At 44.2% G+C, this 19,982-nt stretch overlaps 1 protein-coding gene across 1 annotated transcript in view; it reads left to right on the plus strand.

Moving 5' to 3' along the window:
- The window catches only part of LOC126416997 (two pore potassium channel protein sup-9), a 151,966-nt gene that overhangs the window by 122,562 nt on the left and 9,422 nt on the right, over window positions 1–19,982 (plus strand). The gene's annotated exons all lie outside the window — the stretch shown is intronic.

The following is a 19,982-nucleotide window of genomic DNA, read 5'->3' on the forward strand; positions in this document are numbered from 1 at the left end:
CAGCCCAGACCAGTACTTTTTGAGGATGCAGGGACAATGGGACTGCAACATGGGGCTTTTCGGTTCCCCATATGCGCCAGTTCTGTTTATTGACGAAGCCGTCCAGGTAAAAATAAGCTTCGTCAGTAAACCAAATGCTGCCCACATGCATGTCGCCGTCATCAATCCTGTGCACTATATCGTTAGCGAATGTCTCCCGTGCAGCAATGGTAGCGGCGCTGAGGGGTTGCCGCATTTGAATTTTGTATGGATAGAGGTGTAAACTCTGGCGCATGAGACAATACGTGGACGTTGGCGTCATTTGGACCGCAGCTGCAACACGGCGAACGGAAACCCGAGGCCGCTGTTGGATCACCTGCTGCACTAGCTGCGCGTTGCCCTCTGTGGTTGCCGTACGCGGTCGCCCTACCTTTCCAGCACATTCATCCGTCACGTTCCCAGTCCGTTGAAATTTTTCAAACAGATCCTTTATTGTATCGCTTTTCGGTCCTTTGGTTACATTAAACCTCCGTTGAAAACTTCGTCTTGTTGCAACAACACTGTGTTCTAGGCGGTGGAATTCCAACACCAGAAAAATCCTCTGTTCTAAGGAATAAACCATGTTGTCTACAGCACACTTGCACGTTGTGAACAGCACACGCTTACAGCAGAAAGACGACGTACAGAATGGCGCACCCACAGACTGCGTTGTCTTCTATATCTTTCACATCACTTGCAGCGCCATCTGTTGTTGAAAATTGTAACTACTTTAATTTCGAAAGTTTGTCCACCTGAAAATGTACTGTTGTCCCAAGCATATTGCAACAAACGGTGTATTTCTATCGCTGCTCGTTTAGTTTTTATTGCCGTTTCAAATATACCGGTCATTTTTGAAACACCCTGTACTATCTTAACGACTTTAAATTATGAGTACGATAGTAGAAGTACTTTTGAGAATGCGGTATATTTCTGCAAAACACTTATTGGTATCTATGGTCCAGCAATGAAATAAAATATAAGTTGAATAACAGGGAAACAATAGATTCCTACTTCACGTAATTAGTTATGAACGACAACATAGCTCGCGAGATAGTCACTTCTAAACGCATACTACGTCTTCACTGTAGAAACGACGGAAATCTCACACATTCACAAGTCAGCACTCCGAAGTATTTCTATATCCCGCGGTCACGCAGAAACCTCTCCACAGTCTCCAAGTCTTTCCTGCGACCGTACCTCCGTCGCGCCGTCGCATCCAGCACCTCCCTGTCCTGCCCTCTCCCATACTGTTCTCAACTGCCTCTCGTGTCCCATACTCCACGCTCCTCCCCCGCTTCCATACAGTCTCTCCATTAACGAACACTGTGATTGGCTAGGGCACTCCCGCCATGTCTTCAAGCCAACGCACACTCACAAACATATTAAAACACATTCGAAATACTGGATTTACATTTAAATAACTTGAAATCAAATAAATATTCCTACGGCTGGACCATAAACGCACTCTAACACACACTATTAAATACATAAACAAATTAAATAAACATATATCAAAGGAATAGCAACCAAAAGTAGACCAATAGCCTAATGGCTCTGTGCTTTATAAAAAAAACAGTAAATATTTGACCAATTTCTTCATGAGCAGTATATATCGGATATAAACAAAGACATAGATGAATAAATATATTTATAAGCATGCTGCTACCATTTTTTCGTGTAACTGTGGAGTACTTCAGCCTGATGCGATCGATAGTAATCGGTCTCTTTGACCTCCAATCAATCATGTACTATTCAAGTTACATGCCTGTAATTTATACCAATTTAGGTTTACACTAATAGCTTTCTAAAGACACGTTGATCGACGAAATCGGATGAACAGTTTAGATTTTGGAAATTCGTTGCTGGGAGTTACTTGCATAATTTACTCTCAGACACTAAACTTCAAACTAATTAAGATATTGAAAATCTGATTACATCATCAGAATCGTCGTGCAAATAATGCTAAAGTACATGTTTCTTTTTAAGGTGTAATAATTCCTCTGGCTACTATTAATTTCTATACGAATTGTGAAATGTCTGCACATGATGATTTCACAAAGTCCGCCATCTTTGGCACTCTCGGCATACAAGTCTCTTTCATCGACACAGCGTCACCATGGAATCCCCAGCCACATGCTGAGCCTGGACCACGTGCTGGGGCTGCCCCTCTTGTCCAGCTAACGTTCGGCACCACGTGTTTGCTGCCAGGCCCCGACTTGCTGAGCGACCCGTGCGGCCATGCCAACTCCAAACTTAGAATATTTCCAGGGCGCCACAACTCGCCCGTCACCTCTTAACGTATTCTGGTAACACATTTGGAAGAAACTCAGGATACCGTATCCCAGTAAGACGATTAACTAAAACAACTGGACCGATGAGTTGGTCATCAATAATACCGCACCAGACATTGACTGAGAAACGTCGATGAAAATTCGTTTCCCCAGTAGCGTGCACATTTTTATTTGCTCATGGATGAGAGTTGTTCGTATTGTTGATTCCATTGTCGGTAAATGTTGACTCATCAGCGGACAAAATACACTCCTGGAAATGGAAAAAAGAACACATTGACACCGGTGTGTCAGACCCACCATACTTGCTCCGGACACTGCGAGAGGGCTGTACAAGCAATGATCACACGCACGGCACAGCGGACACACCAGGAACCGCGGTGTTGGCCGTCGAATGGCGCTAGCTGCGCAGCATTAGTGCACCGCCGCCGTCAGTGTCAGCCAGTTTGCAGTGGCATACGGAGCTCCATCGCAGTCTTTAACACTGGTAGCATGCCGCGACAGCGTGGACGTGAACCGTATGTGCAGTTGACGGACTTTGAGCGAGGGCGTATAGTGGGCATGCGGGAGGCCGGGTGGACGTACCGCCGAATTGCTCAACACGTGGGACGTGAGGTCTCCACTGTACATCGATGTTGTCGCCAGTGGTCGGCGGAAGGTGCACGTGCCCGTCGACCTGGGACCGGACCGCAGCGACGCACGGATGCACGCCAAGACCGTAGGATCCTACGCAGTGCCGTAGGGGACCGCACTGCCACTTCCCAGCAAATTAGGGACACTGTTGCTCCTGGGGTATCGGCGAGGACCATTCGCAACCGTCTCCATGAAGCTGGGCTACGGTCCCGCACACCGTATCGGCGAGGACCATTCGCAACCGTCTCCATGAAGCTGGGCTACGGTCCCGCACACCGTTAGGCCGTCTTCCGCTCACGCCCCAACATCGTGCAGCCCACCTCCAGTGGTGTCGCGACAGGCGTGAATGGAGGGACGAATGGAGACGTGTCGTCTTCAGCGATGAGAGTCGCTTCTGCCTTGGTGCCAATGATGGTCGTATGCGTGTTTGGCGCCGTGCAGGTGAGCGCCACAATCAGGACTGCATACGACCGAGGCACACAGGCATCATGGTGTGGGGAGCGATCTCCTACACTGGCCGTACACCACTGGTGATCGTCGAGGGGACACTGAATAGTGCACGGTACATCCAAACCGTCATCGAACCCATCGTCCTACCATTCCTAGACCGGCAAGGGAACTTGCTGTTCCAACAGGACAATGCACGTCCGCATGTATCCCGTGCCACCCAACGTGCTCTAGAAGGTTTAAGTCAGCTACCCTGGCCAGCAAGAGCTCCGGATCTGTCCCCCATTGAGCATGTTTGGGACTGGATGAAGCTTCGTCTCACGCGGTCTGCACGTCCAGCACGAACGCTGGTCCAACTGAGGCACCAGGTGGAAATGGCATGGCAAGCCGTTCCACAGGACTACATCCAGCATCTCTACGATTGTCTCCATGGGAGAATAGCAGCCTGCATTGCTGCGAAAGGTGGATATACACTGTACTAGTGCCGACATTATGCATGCTCTGTTGCCTGTGTCTATGTGCCTGTGGTTCTGTCAGTGTGATCATGTGATGTATCTGACCCCAGGAATGTGTCAATAAAGTTTCCCCTTCCTGGGACAATGAAATTACGGTGTTCTTATTTCAATTTCCAGGAGTGTATGTGGAATTAATCGGTCATTGGCAATGATCCATTGAGAGAATTCTTGCCGGACGACAGCATCTCCTTCATGCAGATGTTGTACACTCTGACAATGAAAGCGATACAGACCGTGCTCATGAACTGTGTGTATCACTCGTGTTTGTGGAATACCACGGTCGGCAGCAAATCCACTAGAGCTAGTAGTAGGGTTGCGTTCCACTACTTGAAGAATGTTCTCAATTTCATTAAGAGTTTGTTGTACGGGACGTTCAGAGACAACATTTACCCTGGGAAGCGTACCACGTTCACGCAATCCGCGAAACACCCTGCTAAACGCCCTGCTACCTGGCACTCTGCTATTCGGAAATCGTTGTTGGTATACTCTCACAGCAGCTCTGGAATTCCCATTGACAAACCATAGATAAACACCATGTCAGCATACTCTGCATGTGTGAAGATCCTTGGCATTTCCACTACAGAAAACTGTATTCGTTGAGCGCGTAACAACACTATAGTACAGTGCAGTACGACAAGCACTGTCGGACTGAGACTTGAGGTAAACAACTGCACCATGCGCAAGTGAACCACGTACTGACATGGTTAGTAAGGACGACGCTATACGTTTCCCGTTCCTGGTTGGTTTCATTGGTTTACCCGGAAACGATTACGTTTATTAGGAGTTTTTTGTTTACAATCATTACTAGTATCACCCCTCAAAGCATGTACCTTTCCTCCTGACTCATCCTGTATACATATTTTTAATATTTTACACGACAGACCTGTTTCGGCTTGTTGCCTTTATCAAGTGACATCTAATTGGAAGTGACGACCATACTGCATCTATACTACTTTTTTTCTGTCGTGTCTTGGTAAGTACATTACTTTCTGCAGTTCAGAAACATAAAACTACGTTTTTGTCAGATATTTTGACAGTTCAATTCTGATAAAACATTCCACTCTTGTCACAGCCTGGATTCGTACTGAGAAACGTCCTCCACAATGCCCGAAAATATCCAGGAGAAGCCTCTTGGATATGAGCAGCTTCGGGCAATTTGGACTACCGTGGATTGCATACGAAGTGTCATGGAAGACGTGCAGACACTCTCCACAAGTTGGTCAAATTTTTATCACTATCTTCTCACTGCGGTGCGGAACGACAGATAGTTGCTCATGTTGTATCATGTCTCCCCCCGCCCCTCAGCCCCACCCTTCCGTGTCGGCACAAGTCGTCGACCCGAAGATTCTTCTGATTCAAAAACATTTAATGAATGCCATACGATAAATAAATAAAAAGGTGTTTCAGAGCGCTGGTTAACACTTGTCCCTCAGTGATGAACGGAATGTCAGATAACTAGTAGTGGCAAGTTAGTAATTCCGAGAGAATTTGTGGAGTCTGTGAAATTCTGTTTAAAAAAGTGTGGAAATAAACTAGTCATTTTAAAAAATAAAAAAGACATATTATTCAGCAAATCTTCAACTTCAGGAGGAGAAAATTGTATTATAACAAAGGAAAAAGACTTTCCGGAATAAAAAAAAAGCAATACTCCAGTCTCCTCCTCGCACTTTCTCTCCTGTTTCACCATCTCGCTAAAACCTGGAAACACTACGAAATGTGGTTCTCTTTGGTTTGGACTATTTAAACTCGTGGTTTCGAGGGAAGGGGAAGGACCTAGAAATTTGGGAAGGAGCGTGGTTTGGATGCGACGCTTCTGCGATGTGATTAGAGGAGCCTAATATAATTTGTTTCATTTTTAATTTCCTTTCGTTTTCATACACTACTGGCCATTAAAATTGCTGCACCAAGAAGATGACGTGCTAAAGACGCGAAATTTAACCGACAGGAAGAAGATGCTGTGATATGCAAATGATTAACTTTTCAGAGCATTCACAAAAGGTTGGCGCCGGTGGCGACACCTACAACGTGCTGACATGAGGAAAGTTTCTAACCGATTTCTCATACACAAACAGCAGTTGACCGGCGTTGCCTGGTGAAACGTTGTTGTGATGCCTCGTGTAAGGAGGAGAAATGTGTGCCTTCACGTTTCCAACTTTGATAAAGGTCGGATTGTAGACTATCGCGATTGCGGTTTAGCGTATCGTGACATTGCTTCTCGCGTTGGTCGAGATCCAATGACTGTTAGCAGAATATGGAATCGGTGGGTTCAGAAGGGTAATACGGAACGCCGTGCTGGATTCCAACGGCCTCCTATCACTAGCAGTCGAGATGCCAGGCATCTTACCCACATGGCTGTAAAGGATCGTTCAGCCACGTCTCGATCCCTGAGTCAACAGATGGGGGCGTTTTCAAGACAGCAACCACCTGCACGAACAGTTCGACGACGTTTGCAGCAGCATGGATTACCAGCTCGGAGACCATGGCTGCGGTTACCCTTGACGCTGCATCACAGACAGGAGCGCGATGGTGTACTGAATGATGAACCTGGGTGCACGAATGGCAAAACGTCATTTTTTCGGATGAATCCAGGTTCTGTTTACAGCACCATGATGGTCGCATCCGTGTTTGGCGACTTCGCAGTGAACGCACATTGGAAGCGTGTGTTCGTCATCGCCGTACTGGCGTATCACCCGGTGTGATGGAATGGGGTGCCATTGGTTACACGTCTCGGTCACCTCTTGTTCGCATTGACGGCACTTTGAACAGTGGACGTTACATTTCAGATGTGTTACGACCCGTGGCTCTACCCTTCATTCGATTCCTGCGAAACCCTACATTTCAGCAGGATAATGCACGACCGCATGTTGTAGGTCCTGTACGGGCCTTTCTGGATACAGAAAATGTTCAACTGCTTCCCTGGCCAGCACATTCTCCAGATCTCTCACCAACTGAAAACGTCTGGTCAATGGTGGTCGAGCAACTGGCTCGTCACAATACGCCAGTCACTACTCTTGATGAACTGTGGTATCGTGTTGAAGCTGCATGGGCAGCTGTACGTGTACATGCCATCCACGCTCTGTTTGACTCAATGCCCAGGCGTATCAAGGCCGTTATTACGGCCAGAGGTGGTTGTTCTGGGTACAGATTTCTCAGGATCTATGCACCCAAATTGCGTGAAAATGTGATCACATGTCGGTTCTAGTATAATATGTTTGTCCAATGAATACCCGTTTATCATCCGCATTTCTTCTTGGTGTAGCAATTTTAATGGCCAGTAGATTATAACGTAACTGTCTTTACTTTTTTTCCATTATTTTTAAGCGTAAGCGACAAGAATATTGCTAACATATTATTACGTCATGTGACGTGATTGGAAGTAAAGTCGTTTGACAAAGGACGAAATATTTTGGAAACTTTCTCCCGTTGGTTACAAAACCTGGACTCTTCAACAGAAAGCTGAAATCGAGGAGTTTGCCAAATTCACGATTGCTTTCGTGTTGCCTACATTAAAGAATACAGTACTTTCTAACTTATTCCAATTTCTAGTCTATTGATGTTCCCCCCCTGTTCCTTGATACGCCCGTTTTGGCTGAAATTTCTTAATTATACAAGTACTCATTTCATAATTCTTCCTCTTTAGGTGTTTATTCCTACAATGCGTTTTATTTCACATAAAAATTTTTAAACGATTGTGTTCCAGGGCCGATTGAGCAGCACTTGCGCTAAATTGCTGTAGAACTGAGAACGAACATTAAAAAAAACTGAGTGAAGCGCGGAACAAACTCAAAAGAGATCCAGCAGAAGCAGTTAAGGAAGTCTTAATGGCAGCCTGCTAACGGTTTTACGACTTTGAGAATGACTCTGAGACCCTCTTTTGAAGTAAGAACCGTTAGCACTTACATTGATAGTGGTAACTAATTTCCCGTCTCAGTGGCAGAAAAGAACAGGCAGTCGAGCCGAAATCTTCCATACTAAATACCATTTTAATTCCCAAAAACTAACTATACAACAGAATAAATAAACAAAAATGGTATACCTGTGTATCATATTTCTCGACCGTAATATATATCTTATGGTAATGTGAACAAAGAAAGTGAATTACCTTATTCCAGATGCCATGTTCTGTACTCCGCAAATACCTTTCGGGTTTCTAGCGATAATATTAAGCTTAACTCCCTTGCGTTGTTCCACTCCTGAATGGCACCATTCAAGCACTCGAGAAGAATTACTGTCGATATGCCTCGTACGAACTAGAATTTCTTTGATTTTTTCGACCAGATAATTTAGCGAGATATATGTATGAGAGGAAGTAATAATGTGGGCCGTGATTCTTCTTGGAACGTCCGCTCTCAGAATTTTAGCAGCAAACCTCTTCATGACAGCTAACGCCTTCCTGAAGCGTCTGTCACTGGAATTTCATATCCATCTCCATAATGCTCTCTCACTTACTAAATGTAATATGGTTACAGCTCACGAACAATACTCAATAATCAATCGAACGAAGGATGAATTACATCTCCTTATGGTTCTTCCAAAGCATCTGTGTGACAGTGACGTTTCATTCTTTTAGTTTTATGTGCTCGTTCCGTTCCAGGTTGCTCTGGGCAACTACTCCCAGATGTTTTACGGTTGTTGCTCTTTGCAGAGACTTTTTGCTAATCGTGTACCCGAACAATTATAGGCCTTTCCGCCAGTTATGCTCAATATGTTATACAGGCTGGTCAGAAACAGTCTCAAAAGCTTGTAAAGTTGTTGCAGTGTATGGTGTGCTGGGTGAGAACTGTTAAGAAAATTTGATATGTTGCGCAGATCTGCAAAAAGAGGACCGCCAGAGACGGTGTCGCCAAATGTATACCTCGATTCATTTCCTAAAACTAAGCGATACAAAAACTGTACATTAGACGGTAACAAGAGTCGAACCCGAGCGAAAGACGTAGCAGTCTAGTGCGCTGTCATCTACGCTATGAGAACAGCTAACACTAATTGTATCACAGGCTGCTTGAATTTGCGTAAGCAACAGCCTGATTGGTTAACTTCTATGCCAATTAACTCGGAAACGGGGTGACGTATCGAATTTTTTTCTTAACAATTATTTCTCGGCACAACCTACCCTGCAACTCCCTTACAAGTTTTTCACGCTGTTCCTGACCACCTTATGTTCGTTTACACAGACGTGGCAAAAGTTATGGAATAGCGATATCTACATATACAGATGGCGGTAATATCGCGTACACAAGGTATAAGAGGGCAGCGTATCGGCGGAGCTGTCATTTGTACTCAGGTGATTCATGTGAAAAGGCTTGCGACAAGATTATGGCCGCATGACGTGAATTAAGACTTAGACCGGGGAGTGGTAGTTGGAACTAGACGCATGGAACATTCCATTCGGAAATCATTAGGGAATTCAATATTCCGAGATCAACAGCGTTAAGAATGTTCCGAGAATATCACATTTCAGGCATTAGCTCTTACCACGGGCTGCGCAGTGGCCGCCGGCTTTCATTCAACGAAGGAGAGCAGCGGCGGCCGGCCGCGGTGGTCTAGCGGTTCTAGGCGCGCAGTCCGAAACCGCGCGGCTGCTACGGTCGCAGGTTCGAATCCTGCCTCGGGCATGGATGTGTGTGATGTCCTTAGGTTAGTTAGGTTTAAGTAGTTCTAAGTTCTAGGGGACTGATGACCACAGTAGTTAAGTCCCATAGTGCTCAGAGCCATTTGAACCATTTTAGAGCAGCGGCGTTTGCGTAGAGTTGTCGGTGTTAATGGCTCTGAGCACTATGGGACTCAACATCTTAGGTCATAAGGCCCCTAGAACTTAGAACTACTTAAACCTAACTAAACTAAGGACATCACACACACACACCCATGCCCGAGGCAGGATTCGAACCTGCGACCGTAGGAGTCCCGCGGTTCCGGACTGCAGCGCCAGAACCGCACGGCCACCGCGGCCGCCAGTGTTAACAGATAAGCAAGCACAACTGAGTGAAATCGCCGCAGAAATCAACGTGGGGCGTGCGACGAACGCATCCGCTAGGACGGTGGGGCGAAATTTGGCGTTAATGAGCTATGGCAGCAGACGACCGACGCGAACACCTTTGCTGACAACATGACATCGCCTCCAGCTCCTCTCCTGAGCTCGTCATCATATTGATTGGACCCTAGACTACTGGAAAACTGTGTCCAGGTCAGATGAGTCCCGATTTCAGTTGGTAAGAGCTGATGGTAGGGTTCGAGTGTGGCGCAGACCCCGCGAACCCATGGCCGCAAGTTGTCAACAAGGCGCTGTACAAGCTGGTGGTGGCTCCATAATAGTGTGGATTCTGTATATATGCAATGAACTGAGTCCTTTGCTCCAATTGGATCGACAATTTACTGGAAATTACTTGGAGACCATTTGCAGCCATTCATACCACATCATCACACCGCAACTGTTCGCGATTGGTTTGAAGATCAATCTCGACACTTCCAGAGAATGATTTGGCCGACTAGACCGCCCGAAAAGAATTCCATTCAACAACAGGTCACTTTGTGCACAGCATCTTGCACCGGCAACACTTTCGCAATTCTGGACGGCTACAATGGCAGCTTGGCTCAGTATTTCTGCAGGGAAATTCCTATATCTACAGCTATATCTACGTAATTACTCTGCAATTCACAATAAAGTGCCTGGCAGAGGGTTCAATGAACCACCTTCAAGCTGTCTCTCTACCGTTCCACTCTCGAACGGCGCGCGTGAAAAACGAACACCTAAATTCTTTTGTGCGAGCCTAGATTTCTCTTATTTTATCATGATGATCATTTCTCCTTATGTAGGTGGGTGCCAGGAGAATGTTTTCGCAACCGGAGGAGAAAACTGGTGATTTAAATTTCATGAGAAGATCCCGACGCAACGAAAAACGCCTTTGTTTTAATGATTGCAACTCCAGTTCACGTATCATGTCTGTGGCACTCTCTCACCTACTTCACGATAATACAAAACGAGCTGCCCTTCTTTGTACTTTTTCGATGTCATCCGTCAGTCCCATCTGATTTGGATCCCACACCGTACAGCAGTACTTCAGAATAGGGCGGACAAGCGTGGTGTAAGCAGTCTCTTTAGTAGACCTGTTGCACCTACTAAGTGTCCTGCCAATGAATTGCAGTCTTTAGTTGGCTCTACGATCTATGTGATCGTTCCAATATAGGGTAATTGTAATCCCTATTTAGTTGATTTTGTGTGACTTATCGCATAATCGAAATTTAGCGGATTTCTTTTAGTGCTCATATGAATAACTTCACACTTTTCTTTGTGCAGGGTCAATTGCCACTTTTCGCATGATACAGATATCTTATCTAAATCATTTTGGAATTCGTTTTGGTCATCTGATGACTTTGCAAGACGGTGAATGACAGCATCATCTGCAAACAATCGGCTACTGAGATTTTCTCCTATGTCGTGAATAATGGTCAGGAACAAAAGAGGGCCTGTATCACTTCCCTGGGGAACGCCGGATATTATTTCTGTTTTACTCAATGACTGTCCGTCTATTACTACGAACTGTGACCTTTCTGACAGGAAATCACGAATCCAGTCGCGCAACTGAGGCGATACTCCGTAGGCACGCAGTTTGGTTAGAAGACGCTTCTGAGGAACGGTGTCGAAAGCCTTCTGGAAATCTAAAAATATGGAACCAGTTTGGCATCCCTTGTCGATAGCACTCATTACCTCATGAGTATAAAGAGCTAGTTGTGTTTTGCAAGAACGGTATTTTCTGAATCCATGCTGACTACCTGTCAATAAATCGTTTTCTTCGAGGCACTTCCTACGTGTTGTGGAGTCTATGCCACGTCGAGTTGATGCCCCACACCGGATAAAAGAAGATCCGACGCGATATCAGGAGGTATCGCAGGTAACATCAGTGCATGTGAGGGCCAACCAGCAGTCCTTGCCTCTGAAGGTCTTCCTTCATTACGCTGTACTACTATGACCTTATATTTTTCTACATCTACATCTACATTTATACTCCGCAAGCCACCCAACGGTGTGTGGCGAAGGGCACTTTACGTGCCACTGTCATTGCCTCCCTTTCCTGTTCCAGTCGCGTATGGTTCGCGGGAAGAATGACTGCCGGAAAACCTCCGTGCGCGCTCGAATCTCTCTAATTTTACATTCGTGATCTCAACGGGAGGTATAAGTAGGGGGAAACAATATATTCGACACCTCATCCAGAAACGCACCCTCTCGAAACCTGAACAGCAAGCTACACCGCGATGCTGAGCGTCTCTCTTGCAGAGTGTGGCACTTCAGTTTGCTAAACATCTCCGTTACGCTATCACGGTTACCAAATAACCCTGTGACGAAACGCGCCGCTCTTCTTTGGATCTTCTCTATCTCCTCTGTCAACCAGACCTGGTACGGATCCCACACTGATGAGCAATGCTCAAGTATAAGTGGAACGAGTGTTTTGTAAGCCACATCCTTGTTCATGGACTACATTTTCTAGGGACTCTCCCCGCCTTACCAACAATTAATTTTATATGATCATTCCACTTCAAATCATTCCGTACGCATACTCACAGATATTTTACAGAGGTAACTGCTACCAGTGTTTGTTCCGCTATCATATAATCATACAATAAAGGATCCTTCTTTCTACGTATTCGCAATACATTACATTTGTCTATGTTAAGGGACAGTTGCCACTCCCTACACCAAGTGCCTATCCGCTGCAGATCTTTCTGCATTTCGCTGCAATTTTGTAATGCTGCAACTTCTCTGTATACTACAGCATCATCCGCGAAAAGCCGCATGGAACTTCCGACACTATCAACTACGTTTTTATAACAGCATCATGCACCTACGACACTCCAAAGTGTCGAAGGTTATCCGACACATAATTTAGTTAGTAATATGTTCGATCGATCAAAATTTGCAGCTTCTCGGTATGATTTGGAACGGGACACTTAGTTCACAACCAGTAACCCCTCCACACCGATCCTTTTAAGAGCCGATCTCCTATGTATAAAACAGATTGGATAGCCCTTAAGAAAGGCTAGTTTTTCGCGCATCTTAATATTTATCACGCTATATCCTCTGAACTATATTCCGCAAAGTGATGATTTTGTAAGTGTAAATGGTACACGCGTATACTTTGTTTCAAATATGTTGTGAACTGAGGTAGTTGCAAAGAAGTGATACATGGTCCAGTCACATTAATGTGACCACCGCCTATGTTCGACGCCAATGAGCAATAACCACTCACAGACGATAAGCGGCAGCACTACCAATGGAGGGTACATGAAGCGTGATGGGGGGACACGGGAAACAGTGCAGTCGTTGTTGCAATGAGGAAACGTAACCTTTTATCTGATACCCAAAATGACATGCTCGCCGGCCAGGGTGGCCGAGCGGTTCTAGGCGCTACAGTCTGGAACCGCGCAACCGCTACGGCCGCAGGTTCGAATCCTGCATCGGGCATGGATGTGTGTGATGTCCTTAGGTTAGTTAGGTTTAAGTAGTTCTAAGTTCTGGGGGACTGGTGACCTCTGATGTTAACTTCCATAGCGCTCAGAGCCATTTGAACCATCATCAGTCCCTTAGACTTAGAACTGCTTAAACCTAACTAACCTAAAGACATCACACACATCCATGCCCGAGGCAGCATTCGAACGTGGGATCGTAGCAGCAGCGCGGTTCCGGACTGAAGCGCCTAGAACCGCTCGGCCACAGCGGCCGGCGTACCAAAGGGTTACCGACAGTGTCTCCTCAACGACAGTTCAGCGACTGTTGCTGCTTAGAGGTCTCCACTTCAGGCGCCTGGTTCATGCACCCAAGCTATCTGCTGTTCATCGGATACAAAGGCTGGAATTTACACTCCAAAACCGCAACCGGACGTCCACTGAGTGGCGACAGCTGATATTCTCAGATGAATCATTTTTTATGTTCCAACGACAGATGGCCATTGGCGTTTACAGCCCTGCAACGATCTTCGAAAGGGTCCAGGCCGCAGGAGGGAGGTTTATGGTCTGGGGAATGTTGTCGTTGCATTCCCTGGATGGCCTCGTCATTCTAGAAGGCACAACGGATCAAGACAATAGACGTCTATCCCCGGTGACCGTATCCACCCCTCCATGCAATTTGTCTACCTCTGCATAATGGCATTTACCAGTACTATAATGCAATTTGTCACACAGCCTTAGTGAACGTCCGTCGTTGGAAGGACAGCAGAATGAGTCTACCGCACTCCATTCGCAACCAGCCTCCTCAGACTATCTTAGAGCCTGCTGTTTCGCTCGCGTGGACTGTATGCCCTGCACAGAATTTTTTTTTCCTTAATTGAATTTTTATGTTATTCACAAATTTCAACACCTTCTAAACTTTTCACGTTAATAAAGGCCGTGGAAGCATGGTCTTTTCCCAATGTACTTCTGACCAAAAAGCGATTCTTTGTTCATCATGTCTCTTGTGTTCTTGTGGAGATATTTCCACAGAAACTGTCATCCCATAATACATATTTCTTTACATCAAACCGGAAAGTGAAATACCAATTTTGACATATTATATTCAAAATTTGTAGTATAAAATAATATTTTCATAAAAATATTCATCCCCTATTTCACCCCTTCAGGCGTTGAATTTCCAAAAGTGGTCAAACAAATATTTATTTAATGCTAACAGAGAATCCAAAGACAAATTTTCATAGATTTGGCTTTGAAAGTGCTTTCGTAATGAAATAATTTCGTAAGACTTTTCATCCGCTACTTCACACCCTTATGTCGTTGAACTTCCAAAAACACTGAAATACATGTTTTTTTTTATTTCTAACTGAGAAATCAGATACTAATTTTTACAGATGTAACTTTAAAATTATTTATTTTAAATTTATTTTCAAAAAAACTTTCACCCACTATTTTATCCCCTTACATCTACATCTATATCTACATCCATACTCCGCAACCCACCCGACCGTGCGTGGCGGAGGGTACTTTGAGTACCACTATCGCTTCTCCCTTCTATTCCAGTCTAGTATTGTTCGTGGAAAGAAAGATTGTCGGTATGTCTCCGTGTGGGCTCTAATCTCTCTGATTTTATCCTCATGGTCTCTTCGCGAGATATACGTAGGAGGGAGCAATATACTGCCTGACTCCTCGGTGAAGGTAAGTTCTCGGAACTTCAACGAAAGCTACTGAGCGCCTCTCCTGCAAAGTCTTCCACTGGAGTTTATCTATCATCTCCGTAACGCTTTCGCGATTACTAAATGATCCTGTAACGAAGCGCGCTGCTCTCCGTTGGATCTTCTCTATCTCTTCTATCAACCCTATATGGTACGGATCCCACACTGCTGAGCAATATTCAAGCAGTGGGCGAACAAGTGTACTGTAACGTACTTCCATTGTTTTCGGATTGCATTTGCTTAGGATTCGTCCAATGAATCTCAGTCTGGCATCTGATTTACCGACGATCAACTTTATATAATCATTCCATTTTAAATCACTCCTAATGCCTACTCCCAGATAATTTATGCAATTAACTGCTTCCAGTTGCTCGCCTGCTATATTGTAACTAACGTTAGTGGTTGAATCTCCAAAAATTCTGAAACACGTGTTTTATTATTTCTGATTGAGAAACCAAATACCAGTTTTCACAGTTCTGGTTTCAAAATTGCCTTAACAACGACATATTTTCAAAAAGCTGTTCATCCACTATTCCATTCTCATAGCAATGGAAATTCGAAGAATCCCTTCATAAACTGTGCCTACAGATCCGCACCCTCTCCACATTTCAAATTTTTATCTTTAGCGGTTTGGACTGGGCTATGGTGAGTCAGTGAATCAGTATGGCCCCATTTAACCCCATTAAGGGTTTACTTTTCCAAAAACAGTGAAACTCTTTTTTTCCAGCTGAGAAACCAAACAATAACTGTCGAATATTTAGCTTTAAAAATGCTTTCACAATGAAATATTTTCATAAAACGTTTCACCCGCGTTTTTCCCCCCTTAGGGACTGAATTTCCAAAAGAAGCGAAATGTGTAGTTTTTTTATTTCTAACAGAGAAGTCATATACAAACTTTCATAATTTAGCTTCAAAACTGATTGCATAATGAAACATTTCCATAAAAACTTCCATCCCCTATTTCACCAACTTATAAGTTGAATTTCCAAAAACAGTAAAACTTTTTTTATTTCTGGCTGAGAAGACAACTCATATTTTTTAGTTTTAAAAATAGTTTCATAATGAAATTCTTTCATTAACTATTTCATCCCTATTTCACCTCTTAGGGGTCGAATTTCCAAAACCATTGCAGCATATTATTTTTATTTGTAACCGAGAAGTCAAATACTAATTTTCATATATGTAGCTTTAAAATACTTTAGTAGTTCTGTAACAATGATTTATTTTCTCAAAAAATCTTCCATTCACTATTTCACCTTCGTAAGGGCTAAATTTCTAAAAACTGCTGAAACGCGCAATTCCTTATCTCTGACCAAGAAACCAGATACCAACTTTCGTAGGTGTAGCTTCAAAATTGACATAATATTGACATATTTTCAAAAAAACCTACCATGCTTTATTTCACTCCCTTAGCGGTGGAATTTTGAAAAGTCCTTTCTTAAACGACGCCTAAGTATATGATTCACACTATCTTCAAATTGCAAGTTTCTGTCCTTAGCGGTTTGGGCTGGGCCATGATGAGTCAGTGAATCAGTCAGTTGTGACGTCGCCTTTTAAATACAAAGGTTGCACCTGAAGACGCAGCTGTAAGTACTGTAAAATCGGCAGCGCCTGAGAATAAAAGAATGTTACCCCTGAAGCGCTTTTATTTCTCAACATGACTAACGTACCTCCACTTCTTCTACTGGCTATTGATGGCGGAGACTTGCCATGAGTACGTACAAGTGATAATTTGCGCAATGGATATTTTAACGCTACTGAAGTCGCCCTGACACTTACACGTCGCCCAGTAGGAGTACGTTATTCTCATTAATTATGTAAATTGTCATGTGATAACCTACCCGCTTCTTAATCTTATCCTGGGGATACGATACAATGTCAGGATAAGCCGACAAAATCCAGTACCCCTTTTAACGTATAAGTTATAAAATGTACACAAGTGACATGATTAATTGGTAAAATGATGATTACAAATCTCAGTTTCTCCATGTATTAATACTGGCCCTTAAACTGTCTGGCTCTGCCCTATAATGTACTCGCGATCTGTGATTAGGCGCGGAGTAACTGACATCGCCCGTTGTACTAAATGGCAAGAAGGAACTACTACCTCAATGAGTAGTGTGAAACCTCAGTGCAGAACGGAGTGGAACACGTGATTCACCAACGTAAATTCTCTTTCTTACACGCCGGTGTATAAGCAAATTCAGCGTAATGACCAGAAGCTATAACCGCTGAATGTCTCGCCTCACCGACATAATAGCAAAATTGTATTTCACCAAAACTACAGCCGAAGACGTCCGTCGACTGCCGTGGACCTCCAAGACGACTCTCCTGCTCCACGACCCCGCAACGACTCCACTTTTTACTTCTCTCCTCTTTTCACTGCTCAAAGTCTTTTCTCCCCTTAAATTTCGGTGGCGAATCATCTATCCGGAAGGCGCCCGTTTCTCTATGCCGACCAATCGCAGCTTACAACCCAGATCGGAGTTTCTGGAAGTTGTTTCTATGTCCGTAGGAAAGTACGCGAATATCTGCTGCCATGTGTTTTTGGCTGACCAGGCCGTTTTCTCACGCCTGCATGCCGGTCACGTGATCCCGTTTTGCAGGTGGTCCAGCTCACGGGCGGGCCCGGGATCAGTGCCGGAAGCGGCTGTGCCGTCCTATTGTCCGAAGGAATGTGTGAGTTTCCTGTGTCCTTCCGCTCTACCACGAGTTTCACAGCTCTGCTTGTTCCCTACTCACCCAACATACAGACATTATACAATAAATTAAGTGTACTAGACGATGTCAGTAACATATATAATGAACGAGCACCACAAATCTGTATTTTCCATCATTGAAGGGGCTTACTTATGTCGTATTGGACGTAAACGCGGTTTGTAAGTTGTAAAATGACGGCACCTTACATGATGTATCGTGACTGTGATTGACCAGACTATAAATCTTTTGGATTCTCTTCTTTGAGTTGAAAGCTACTTAGGTGGATTAAAAATGTTATTATATAAAAATAAAAGGAAAAAGAAAAAGAAGGCGTATCCAAAATGGTTACATACTAGAACTCAGGTAGGCAGAGAAAGTTATGTTGAAGAAAGAAACAAAGCCAAACAGATAATTGAAGCATCCAAGAAGAAATCTTGGGAAGACTTTGGAAACAGGTTGGAGACTTTGGGTCAAGCTGCTGGAAAACCATTCTGGAGTGTAATTAGCAGTCTTCGAAAGAGAGGTAAGAAGGAAATGACAAGTATTTTGGACAGGTCAGGGAAACTGCTGGTGAATCCTGTTGATGCCTTGGGCAGATGGAGGGAATATTTTGAAGAGTTGCTCAATGTAGGTGAAAATATGATCAGTTATGTTTCAGATTTCGATGTACAATGGGATAGGAATGATGATGGAAATAGGATCACATTTGAGGAAGTGGAGAAAATGATCAATAGATTGCAGTGCAATAAAGCGGCTGGGGTGGATGAAATTAAGTCGGTACCCACCAAATACAGTGGAATGTCAGATCTTAAATGGCTACACAGGATTATTGAAATGGCGTGGGAGTCGGGACAGGTTCCATCAGACTGGACGAAAGCAGTAATCGCACCAATCTTTAAACATGGAAACAGAAAAGATTGTAACAACAACAGAGGTATCTCTTTAATCAGCGTTGTGGGTAAAATCTTCTCAGGTATTGTTGAAAGGAAAGGGCGAGTATCAGTTGAGGACAAATTGGATGAAAATCAGTGTGAGTTTAGGCCTCTTAGAGGTTTTCAGGACCAGATCTGTAGCTTACGGCAAATAATGGAGAAGTGTTAAGAGTGGAACAGGGAACTGTACCTATGATTTATAGATCTAGAAAAGGCATATGACCGGGTTCCTAGGAGGAAGTTATTGTCTGTTCTACGAGATTATGGAATAAGAGACAAACTTTTGCATGTAATTAAAGGTCTTTACATAGATAGTCGGCAGCAGTTAGAGTTGATGATAAATTGAGTTCATGGTTCAGAGTAGCTTCAGAGATAAGACAAGGCTGCAACCTGTCTCCACTGTTGTTCATATTATTTATGGATCATATGTTGAAAACAATAGAGTGGCTGGGTGAGATTAAGATATGTGAACACAAAATAAGCAGTCTCGCATATGCGGATGACTTAGTTATGATGGCAGATTCGATCGAAAGTTTGCAAAGTAATATTTCAGAGCTAGATCAGAAATGTAAGGACTATGTTATGAAGATTAGCATCTCCAAAACGAAAGTAATGTCAGTGGGAAAGAGATATAAACGGATTGAGTGCCAAATAGGAGGAACAAAGTTAGAACAGGTGGACGGTTTAAAGTACTTAGGATGCATATTCTCACACGATGGCAACATAGTGAAAGAACTGGAAGCGAGGTGTAGCAAAGCTAATGCAGTGAGCGCTCAGCTGCGATCTACTCTCTTCTGCAAGAAGGAAGTCAGTACCAAGACTAAGTCATCTGTGCACCGTTCAATCTTTCGACCAACTTTGTTGTACGGGAGCGAAAGCTGGGTGGATTCAGGTTAACTTATCAATAAGGTTGAGGTTACGGATATGAAAGTAGCTAGGATGATTGCAAGTACTAGTGGATGGGAACAATGGCAGGAGGGTGTCCACAATGAGGAAATCAAAGAAAAACTGGGAATGAACTCTATAGATGTAGCAGTCAGGGCGAACAGGCTTAGATGGTGGGATCATGTTACACGCATGGGAGATGCAAGGTTACCCAAGAGACTCATGGGTTCAGCAGTAGAGGGTAGGAGGGGTCGGGGTAGACCAAGGAGAAGGTACCTGGATTCGGTTAAGAATGATTTTGAAGTAATAGGCTTAACATCAGAAGAGGCAACAATGTTAGCACTGAATAGGGGATCATGGAGGAATTTAATAAGGGGTACTATGCTCCAGACTGAACGCTGAAAGGCATAATCA

The sequence above is a fragment of the Schistocerca serialis genome, chromosome 8 (assembly GCF_023864345.2).
Source record: "Schistocerca serialis cubense isolate TAMUIC-IGC-003099 chromosome 8, iqSchSeri2.2, whole genome shotgun sequence".
Taxonomy (NCBI): domain Eukaryota; kingdom Metazoa; phylum Arthropoda; class Insecta; order Orthoptera; family Acrididae; genus Schistocerca; species Schistocerca serialis.